We start from the raw sequence: 12,008 nt of genomic DNA, 5'->3' as shown, positions 1-12,008 counted from the left end.
AAGTTACAGATTATATCTATGCCTACCAAAGATCTAGTTATTGTAATATATCTCATTTTAAAAATTTTATCTGAAAGCGGTAAAAGCAAATAAAGCAGATCAAGAAATGACATAATCTTTCATTATAGTACCTGTTGTATGACTCTTATTCGATACAATGGAATTCGTGGAGATCGCTTTGGTTGCAAATTCACACGTATCCCAGTTAGCCTCCACGGAGTTCCTTCATCTGAATAAATCAAGATACCCTTAAAGAAGAAAGAGTTTACTGAGACTAAATGTTGTGACTTAAGTAATTATTCTGACATTAATTAAAAAGAACAAGTCCCAGTAATAAGACAAATCCTTCCTCAATTTCAACTGATGTTGAATTAAAACATGGAACAGATGACTCTTCCATCCCTAAATCAATTGACCTTGAACTTTCAGATATGACTTTCAATGAAGACGATGATATATCTTAATATCAAGAGCATCAACATACTGAATTTTAAAATTGATCAATGTTAACCTGGATACAGTTTTGAGACAAACAAATACCAAAGTAAATTCCCCCTATATGAAGGGGACAAACTAAAAAAAAGTCTTCAAAATTAAATTGTAATATACTGGTATCTCATAATATAGCGGTACTTATTTTTTTTTTAAATAAAAAAAAAAAATAAAAAGTTATTCCAAATTCTGTTTTTATCTGTTTATCAAAATGCTATTCTTAAACATAACAATGAGCCAACGTTTTAGTGGAAACTATTTTCCAAGCTTGCTTCGTTTAATTTGTAGTCTATTTTTAAAACAGAAATCTTATTTATCTCCTAAATTTGATAATGAAATGTAAAAAAAAAAGAAAAAAAAGGGGTTTTGTTGAAACTTTTCTGCATAGTGATATAATATTGCATTCGGATGAAATTTTGAATTATACATAGTTGACTTTGACTTTCACCTCAAAATTGTTAGAATATTTTGCAAATGATATACTGTAAGTTTCAAGTGCCGATAAATCGCCTATTATACCATGTTGTAGACACATAAGTTTGCATTTTCGTTTTGTTTACAATTTTAATTTTTTTTTCTAAACTATCTTTAAAAAAAAAACAAACAGTTTATTAATTTGAAATTACATGAAAGGTAAAATCAGTCACAAAAAAAAAAGGAAAAATGTCAAGGAGGTATTTACTCATTATAGATGACCTGTCCTTCAGAAAACCTACAAATCAGAGTGATGGATATGACGTCAGATATACAGTTGATGGAAACCACTCTACATGTATAAACACCGTGAATGGGTTCCCAGTCACGTGGTATGTGGATTTACAAGAGGTCAAGAGTATAGCCAAAATATGGATTTTCTACAAGACCTCTGGTACGTTTGACATACTTTTACATTGTTTAAAAACTTTTCATTCCGTATTTTAAATGGCATATATCAATGGAATTATCTGTGAAATAGGAAGCACACCCTATTTCTATCGGCTTGTTCGTGGATTGTTTGTTTTCTGTTTAACATCCCTTCGAGAATTTTTCACTCACATTGAGACGCCATCACTTGCCGGTGGAGCGCTGCAAATTTAGACTTGTTCTCGACACTTACAGCTTTTGAACAGTGAAAGATATCTGCGACACGGGATCTCGGCTTATACGGTCTCATCATAAGGACCGGTCTCAAGGTCACGCATTGGATTCGAACACGCTACGTAAGGATCAACTTCTTACAACACAACTTTAGAGCAATCGCTCTAACCACGCGGGCGACTTCGTGGAATCTGCATATACATGTATATGTCATCACAAAGCTCCATCATTTTTTTTCTGAATATCTTTGATTCTTTGTTTGACAGACGTTAGACTTGGTACACCTGTACACTCTAAAAAGTCGATAATCCCTATTGATGTCGAAGTCACGGGTCAAGGTCAATTAACTCTTGACAAAAGAAACATTGTCATATCAATATCTTGCGACTCCTTTACATAACAGACATCACACTTGAAACAGGAGTATTAGTTGGGTTTCAAGTCACATTACATATATATTCCTAATTCAAACTTGATCCTTTTCAATATTGCAGGATGGGGGAATGCATATTTTTTAAAAAGAAATATTTCTTTGTTTTCTTTATTTATGATTTTAAAAGATATTATCGTCTGCTGAAGTAATAGCAACAATTGATTTTAATCTAGTTAGATCCGGTTTCTGTTAAAACAGGGATTAACCGTTGCAACTATTGAAGAAGAAAATTTCTTTGCAATGTAGCAACCGGTTATCCAAGAAATATTATTATTTAAAATTAATCCCGTAAAACACAACCAAAAAAGACAGTATCTAATTGTTAAAATTTCCAACCACTGCAAAATCAACTATCTTTTCAAGTAAAGGTTATTTATTAATGGATATATTGTCTTGCCATATTATGAAATTCTTTACAATCTTTCTTTTTCTAAATTTTAGCTGTGAATAGACATCTTGTTTACAATTATAAGGTGTATCTGTCCAACACAACTCGATGGAGAGACGGTTTTCCCTGCATCAATGAAACTGGGCCAAGTTTTGCGCTTCCAGGAACAGTAAAACCATGCCAAACGTTTGCACGATACGTAATATTCCATAACTCAATAGGATCTGGTAGTATTCTCAAATTTTCCAGCGTTTGTGATGTGAAAGTAGAAGGTATACTTAAAAGAAATGAAATTTTGTTTGTTGCATGTTTTTTTTTTACTGATTAAATAGCATCTCATCGAATTTCAACAAGTGACACTAATGAAATAAAATAAATAAGAACACACAGTAGAATATCGGAGAACTATAATTCTGCGTATTGTGAGACGATTTGAAATGCATCTAAAAACCTGGTGATAAAACTTTGATCTATGAGCATGGTGCTTTTTTCAATAAAAGTAAATAAATAATCAATAATTAAATTGTATTTATTCACTGATTGTTATACTTTTAATACGCCCATTTTTATGGTATGAGCTTTCCCGTTTCACGTCTGTCTATCCGACTTTCCGCCAATCTATTAGCTTTTTTTATGTCCCGTCAAAATCCCAAAGTAGGTCTTGGCGACCTTAATTTGAAATTTTATGGCTATGCATTTGCCTGGTCGAAATGCGTGAAAATCATATCTTGCACATACAGTCCAAGATCTACATTCTTCAACAGTACTAGTGGATTCTTAGAGGAAAGTACATGTATAAAATGACCCTAAAGTAGATCACCGTGTTCCCAGTTTGAAATTTTATTGTTATGCAAGATCATATTGTGCAGAGATATGAAACCTAGAATTATACCAAGCCTTGTCAGTTGTGCATCTTGGACAGGCAAGTAGTGTCGTTTTTGAAAGTGGGGGCTAGCCAGAAAAAAGTGACAACTTACCAGAACCCCCCCCCCCCTAAAAAAAAGAAAGCGTCCAAACTCGAAATTCTATTTCGTTCGGGTGGGGGTGAGGTAGGTTCCAACTTTTTTTCACAACCAAATTTTATAAATACATTACCCCGTACCCTCATTTGACTACACTGTAACAAAAAGTGGGGGAGAGGGGCACCAGCTGTCATGTTGTAACATGACACAGCCTTTCAATTAACATTTTCAACAATAAAAGGTTATGGTTGGAAAAAAACGTAGCGCCCCCCTCCCCCCCCCCTTATACTATGTGGCTGCTGGAGAAAGTATTTCACGACCAAAAAAAAAAAAAAAAATAGATCACTGTGACCCCATTTTGGAATTTTATAGCTAATCATACGCGGTAAATTGTAAAGCATAAAATCATCAAGCCTTGTCAGTTGATGCCATTTTAGAAAGCTTTTAGTCACCCAAAAGTAGGTCACTTTGACCTCCTTTTGACATTATATTGCTATGTGAACATTACAGAAATACGGTAACTTTATTCCAATGTGGTTGCAAATGACAGGAATTGTTTACTAGTATGCATAAATATGCATCATGTAATACAGACGGGCGTATCATGTACCTCAGAGGTGCACTTCTTTTAAAATTATGCTTGACAGGATGCCAAGAGAATGGCGTGTACGGTTCTTACTGCGACAAACAGTGTCCGAAGAATTGTAATGGCTATCGATGTCATATTGAAGGCGGGGACTGCTACAGCTGTAATAATGGCTGGAAGGGAAATAAATGTCAATTACGTAAGAAAATTAAATCCGTGTATAAAATTATTGTGGCGTCTTAGCTTACTATAGTTATTGTTTAAAATCGGGAAGGTGGTTAACAGCAATGAGATCTACATCGTTGCAAGCCAGTTTTTGTGTGTGTGTTTTTTTTTTTGTTTGTTTTTTTTGTTTGCTTTTTTTGCTCATTCTATTTCCTCAACGTTTGTGCTTAAAAATAAAATTTTTCTTTTTGTGAAATTCATTCAAAATTTACGCCTCTTCTCCCAAAAATTTGATCTAATTTCAACCAGTAGCTCTACTGGTTTTTACTTAACATGTAGCACTTGGACTTGAAACTATAACAACAGCAATAAATAATACTTAGTATAATGATCTTTGGTTTAGTCTCTTTCTGAGTCAAGTTTAATTGCAATTGGAAAGAAAGTTGTAGTAGGAGTAACATTTTGAATGAATTTCACGGAAAATTCTATTTTTAGTAACCATGGAAACACTTCAACAAAAGCAAAAACCGATATACACTATAATGTATCTTAGCGTAGTCTACCAAGTTATATTGTAATCGGATTAAATCTGTAGAAGGAGTAGTGTTTTGAGAGAATTTCATTAAAAAATCTATTTAAGTAACCATAGCAACACTGTTCATTGAAATCAAAAACCAATATCTTAATGTAGTCTGATTGTGTACCATGTTATATTGAAATGGGACAAAATAGAATTATGTATCTTAGTGTAGTCTTCTTGTGTATCAAGTTATATTGAAATCAGACCAAAACTGTGGTAGGAGTAGCATTTTGAAAGAATTTCACAGAACTCTCTATTTTTTGTAACCATGGCAACGCTGTTTATCAAAATCAAGCCCCCCCCCCCCCGATAAAAAAAGAATTACTTATCTTAGTGCAGTCTACTTGTGAAATTGGACCAAAATTGTAGAAGAAGTAGCATTTTGAAAAAAAAAAAGTTGTTTGCAGACAAACAGTCAGAAGGACGGACGGTCGACGGACATCTTACTATCGCATAAGCTCTTCTGGTCTCTGATCAGTAGAGCTAATAAAACTAAGTGCACAAGCAGTCTACCATCTTCCCAAGTCCAGGGTTTCTGATCCACTCCGCTCCTCATGAGCAGAGTGGATCAGAAACCCTTGACTTGAGAAAATGGCAGTCTACATAACGCATGATTTTATTTCGACATAATATGTTGCCATGGTTACTTAACATAGAATTTTCTTTGAAATTATTTCAAAAGACTACTTCTTCTACAGATTTGGTCCGATTTCAATAAAAACTTGTTATCTAAGTAGACTATACTAAGATTCGAAATTTTGAATATCGTTTTTTTTTATTCAATAAATATTTTTTATTACCCCAGTACATGTATGTGTGTCCTTATAGCCAAGGTTGGGGAGCCTTGGAGTCTAATTTAACATAGTATTTTTTTTTTTACATATACCTTAATGTAACATGAGGTTATATTTTTTACATACATTCATCTTTCATACTCTATTCATTCAGTTGCATGCATATGCATATATCATTGTCTACTAATACTTCAGATAAACAAAAGTAAAGAATTCATTGTTTTGTAACAACTAATGTTGTAGGGGAAATAGACTTAAGTATCAGTATTATTATCTATGGAGAGCCATGCCCATCTACTATTAAATTTTTCTAATTCACAATTTTTTGTATAAATGAATTTTTCACATTTATAATAATATAATATTTCAGATTTAATTCCCATTAGTAATGGTAGTTCTTTTTTACTTCTTTTTCTATAAATATGTCTTTTTGCTATACATATTATTACATTAAAAATGTTGAAATATTTGTAAAATCTACCAAGTAAAACATCAGTTTTGTTCAATGTGATATCTAAATGAAATTCTTCTTTTATCCATATTAATATATTATCCCATATTTCACTTACATAAATGCATTCCCAAAATAAATGGCCTAAAGTTTCTACATTACATTTACAAAAAGTACAAAGTTCGGAGTCTGCAATTCCAATTTTATATAGAAATGTGTTAGTTGCAAGAATTCTATGTACAATTCTATAATGAAACCACCTCAACTGGACATCTTCAGTTATTTTAAAAAACAAAATATTTTGCTTTTTCCACCATATATCATTTACATTCAAGTCAAGTTCATTTTCCCATTTCAATTCCCATTTTGGCCTTTTCCATTTCTGGTCAATAAAGATATCATAAAAATCTCTTGAACCTTGATCATGTTTCTTAATTTTTTGTAAAAATTTTGGATAATAAGGTATATTTTGAACAATATATTCTTTGTTATAATCTAAATGTAACTTTTTTATGCATTCTATTATTCCTAAAAATTGTGTAAAAGGAGGTTTTAAAAATCGTGTTGTTGACAAAAATGTTCATAGTTCATCATTGTACCGTCACTGTTAAAAAAATCTAATAAACGATGCACACCATTGACAAACCATTGTTTGTCTTCCAAAAAGCACAATATTTGCTACATTTGGAAGAGTACTTATAAGCAAATCTTTCCAACTTGACAGACAAGTATCATTAAAAAGTCTACGAATCCATGTAATTCTTAGGCTTTTACAGAAAGAATCAAGACATATCATTCTTAAACCTCCCTTTTCATAACTTTGAATAATATCCTTTTTTGATACTCTTGGAGTTTTATAATTCCATATATAATCATAAAAAATTGTTTCAATTTCCTTTATCTTTTCTCTGGGAGGATTTGGAAGACTAATCAGTAGATGTGTGATCTTTGGAAGAATCAAAGTTTTAATTACAGTAATATGCCCTGCTGTAGATAACATTCTTCTAGACCATGACTTAATTAGTGATTGCATTTCATTAATTTTTGGATTAAAATTCAACTCGTACATATCTTTATTATCCAAATTCACACAGTATATGTAATACCTAAAACTGTAAATGGGTCTTGGGACCATTGAAGATTTTCAATATCTGTAAGAAATTCATTTGATTCATTTGATAAGGATCCTATTTTCACACATTTAGTTTTTTCATAATTTGGCTTTAACCCTGAGTATTTTGCGTACTCATCTACTAGTGACAATGCTGACTTTAGTGAATCCTTGGTACCTTTTAATAGTAATACAGTGTCATCTGCATATTGCAATAATTTATATTCTTTATCATTTACAACTATTCCTTTGATTGATACACTATTTCTTATCATTATGCCCATTATCTCTGCACAAAGAAGAAAAAGATATGGAGAAATAGGGCCACCCTGTCTGCATCCCCTGCCAATGTTAAAGAATTCTGAGAAAAAGCCATTTTGAATAACACATAATTTTGCCTCTTTAAATAAGGTTCTTACAGCATTCTGAAATTTTTCACCAAAATTAAAGAAGGTTAAAACTTTGAAAATAAATTTCCATGAGACTGAGTCAAATGCCTTTTCGAAATCAAGTAACAGTATCATTCCTGGTGTATCATTATTATGAATATCGGTTTTTGATTTCGATGAACAGTGTTGCCATGGTCACTAAAAGAGAAATCGCTATTGCTCCTACAGGTTCGTTCTGATTTTATAAAAAAAAATCAAACAAATGCTACTGTATAACAGCATGTACAGTTAAATTCAACCTGGTTTCAAGACACATAGGTTTATTTCCACTTACCCAACATTTTGAAAAATCCTATATACCCACGTAGCCAACATTTTGATTTTTACACCTGAGTGATCAGCAGGTTATAGTCTCTGAAAGTACAAACCAGTAGAGCTACGTCTAATCAGAGACTTCTGTCTTAAGTTAAAATACTGTGGCTTTGAAGAATTCAGCAAATGAATAATAAATAATATATTGTTCTCTTAATAGTGGAATGATTTTAAATAATTTTTAAAACAATTCCAAATAAATAAATGAATGTAAGCTCTACAATTATTTTTCATTTTGCAATATGTATACACAATGCAGCATGTCCCTTTGGGAAATACGGACCTGGCTGCCATAACCGTTGTATAGGGCACTGTTTTAGAAATTCCACATGTAACCCATTTACTGGTCTGTGTGAGGATGGATGTGCCCCGGGGTGGACAGAACCTTGTAATGTATGTAAGTAAAGTTAAAAGATACATGATAGACATTTTTAATGTCTAAATTAAAATCACTATTTCATTTTTTTGTGACACATAGAGACAAAAGTATAATTATTGACTGAGTACAATGTTTTTCTAAGAAAGTTTGGCAAACAAAAATGTTTATTTTGAATTCAAAAATATCCTCAAAAGTTACATGATAAATAAACCCCCCTCACAATTACATGCATTGTAAAATTTAAAAAGGGGATATGGTTATGATAATAATGAGCTCAAAATAACTGCATTAGTCTGTTAATCGTGTTAATCGTTAAAGCATTTTATCTTATTTTTAATTAAAGCCTGTGACCCAGAATGGTACGGGATAAACTGCTCTAAGCCCTGTAGTAAGAATTGCTTGAATGGTAGATGTAATGCCGTCGATGGCACATGTAGCAGCGGTTGTAAGTCGGGATGGATGAACAGAACATGTAACCAGGGTAAGCTGACCCGAATTAAACGTGTGAAATTGTCACCCTCTAAAAATTCATTGTTGATCTCGACTTCGCCTCGACAGAGACATTATGTCTAAGGCTTGGTTAACAATGGTTTATCGCGAAGTGACAAGTTAACGTAACTTTCAAAACTATGCAATATTTTTTTTATTATTTTGTTTTTGTTTTTTTCTTAAATATTTTAACATTTTCTCACAATTTTAACCCCCCCCCCTCCCAGGCCATTTAAAGTACGTTGATGTTTCTCTAGAATGAGAGTGTAGTACACCATCTTTTCTTCGCGGCTTCTTTCTTTTGCAATGTTTTAAATATGATTTGTCCGCCGCAACTGTTTTTCCATATCATTGTCCATGTTGTCTTTGCTTTTACAGCTACAAACTTCTACAATTTCCTCGTCATCGCTAAAACTAGATCGCTAAGTTCTGACATACGCCCAAGAGAGTAATGTTGGTTGATAGATCCTGATGTTACTCTAAAGTCAGTGTGAAGTACGCTATAAACCATCTTTGCTTCGCGGCTTCTTTCTTTTGAGATTTATTAAGTACGATGTTGACCGCTGCAACTGTTTTTCCATATCTTTGTCCCATGTTGTCTTTGCTTTTACGGTGACAAACGTATACATTTTCCTCGTATTCGCTAAGACTAGACTGTAAAGGTCAGTCGTACAAGAGAGTCTTGGTTTACGAGTATAGAGTATATCACATACTCTAGAAGTTCTTTTCAAAGTCTTTTTATCAACTTCGTCTATTGCTTGACAACTCTAAATATACCAATTATTTGTTTTTATAAAAATTACATAATTGAATTCTTTTTCTTCGAAGCAATGTAAAAGATGAAATAAACTGCTTTGTAGATTTTGGTCCTCTGCGTTTGTTCTTTTTTTTTTAATCTCATTTTCTGCCCAGCCAATTCTTTTGAAACATTAAATTTCTTGCGATAAGTCAAACTGCCAAAAAATGGAATTGGTTAAACAAACTTTTTTACTTACCAGGGAAACTTATTTAGATATTTTCCTCTAAAGGGGTATCAAAGTGCATAAAATTAATGTGCAAATATCTCCCAAATTTTCTAGATTTTAAATTTCCAGAATGGCTGCCATTGCAATCCCAAAGAAATATGGGTAAATTTCAGAAAAGTTGCAATTTTTTAAAAAGTTAATCGCTCACTATGCTTTCAATGCCAATACTATACACCGTCGGGGTCATTTCGGTTATTATTCGTCAAAATTGAGACCATATTAGATCTAGATGCCATAAGAATGATTTTTTTTTGGGGGGGGTTAGAGGAAGAAATTAAACCAGTACTATAATCCAATAAAAATGATGCACCTACTTCATATTGCCCGTTTTAACAAAATTGTGATAAAAGTGATTTTTTTTTTTTTGAAAATGTGCTTAGAACTAGACTGATTGACTGTGCAATATATTTTCGTGCTTGAAAGCAACCTGTACATATAATTACAAAATTAATTACTTTTACGCATAAGTTCAATAAAATATAAATAATATTTTTTCTTCGATCTAGTTTGTTCTTCTGGGTTTTATGGAAAAGATTGCTTACACAACTGCAGCGGACATTGCTACAGAAACAAAACATGCGACCCAGTAGATGGTTCGTGTAGAATTTGTGCGGAGGGATACATTGGGAAGAAATGTGACAAACTAAAAAGTAATTTGAAAACCATTGCTTTATGATTCATTGAATTGTGAGTTGAATTTCATATTTCAAGCTATATATGGTGTATCTGAGCTAAATTGCATTAGATAATCTCAACTCTTGGTCATTTAAAAAATCGTTGGTAGGGGAAGCTAGATCCGAACATCACCAATTATATGCTATCAATCAAAGAAGACAATATCTACATTAAGATTTTTTAAAAGAAGAGATGTGCTACTTATTAGCAATACAGATAGTCTGATACCAATTTTTAATCAATTGTTGTCAAATATGTCCGACATCATAGTTATGGATCAATTCATCCTAGTTTTTATTTTAATTATTTGTGTGTTATACAGGAGTAGAGCGGCATAGGGATTCGGACACTGTTCCACTGGCTGTGATGGTTGGTGTTCCTACATCAGTTATAGCACTAGTGGTCATAGTTATCACGGCCATTTGCTCCAGGTGATACACATAACAATCCTAACCTTACTGAACAACCAGTTACACTTTATTTCAGTTCATTTTATATAATTTGTTTATTTTTATAAAACAGACGAAGATCACCCAAATGCCTTGAGAAATCGCACAAGCCAGGCAGTGATGAAGATGTTACAGTGCCAGGAATAAGAGACGATTCCCATCAGTATGAAACTTTAAACTTTTCTCAAAAGCACATATAACATTCCTCATTACGTTCATTGCAAAGAAAGTGTTTTTTTTAAGATTTGAAGATATAAATTGAAACTAACAATGCTTAAGGACAAGAGGCCCATGGTCCACAATGCTCATCTGATCATGAGTAACTACGAACTTCTTGTTCTTCATCAGTAGATTTTTTCCTCTATATATTCCTATGAAATTTGATTGACCATTGTAGCCCTACTCTACCCCCGGGAGTCATGATTTGAAAAAAATTGAATCCAAACTACTTGATGATGCTTCCATATAAATATGACTGTTCATGGCTTTGCTGTTCTTGAAATTTTTTTTTTTTTTAGATTTTTCCTGTTTTCCTATGTAAAACTTTGATTGCCCTTCGTGGTCCCACCCTACCCTGGGGTCATGATTCAAACAAAAATCTACACTATGCCAAGAAGCTTTCAGTTAAGTTTCATCTTTTCTGGCCCGGTGGTTTTTGAGATTTTTAAATTACCCCATCTTATCTTTCTCCCCTTGGAAGAGGGTGTGGCCCTTCATTTGAACAATCTTAAATCCCCTTTACCCAAGAATACTCTGTGCCAAGTTTGGTTGAAACTGGACCAGTGGTTCTGGAGAAGAAAAGGAAATTGTAAAAAGTTTACGACAACGATGACAACAACAACGGACAAAGTCTAATAAAAAAAAAGTTCACTTGAGTCTTCGGCTCAGTGAGCTTAATTAAAATGTGCAATTTGCAATTATTGAAGTATTTTGATAAAATGAAAAAATATATGAATCAGAATATGTAAACCGAATCCTTGAAGTATCACTCAAATTGACATCGTATTTTTTCTAATTACAATAACCTTATCCTACCCAATAAACTTAAAGGTCATGAATGTAGGGGTGTTATTTAATTAAAGGAGAAGGAATGACTGCGCCATTTCAACATATTATTTGTTACTTTGCCAGTGACACTAATGTTGTACCTTTTACTTAATGAATATGTATGTAAATATGCATGCTGTATAC

Source organism: Saccostrea echinata, unplaced genomic scaffold, assembly GCF_033153115.1.
Source record: "Saccostrea echinata isolate AGI-Se365-2 ecotype Australia unplaced genomic scaffold, CSIRO_AGI_Sech_v1 ptg000004l, whole genome shotgun sequence".
NCBI lineage: Eukaryota > Metazoa > Mollusca > Bivalvia > Ostreida > Ostreidae > Saccostrea > Saccostrea echinata.
The sequence above is the reverse complement of the archived record's forward strand: the minus strand, read 5'-3'. Positions refer to the sequence as shown.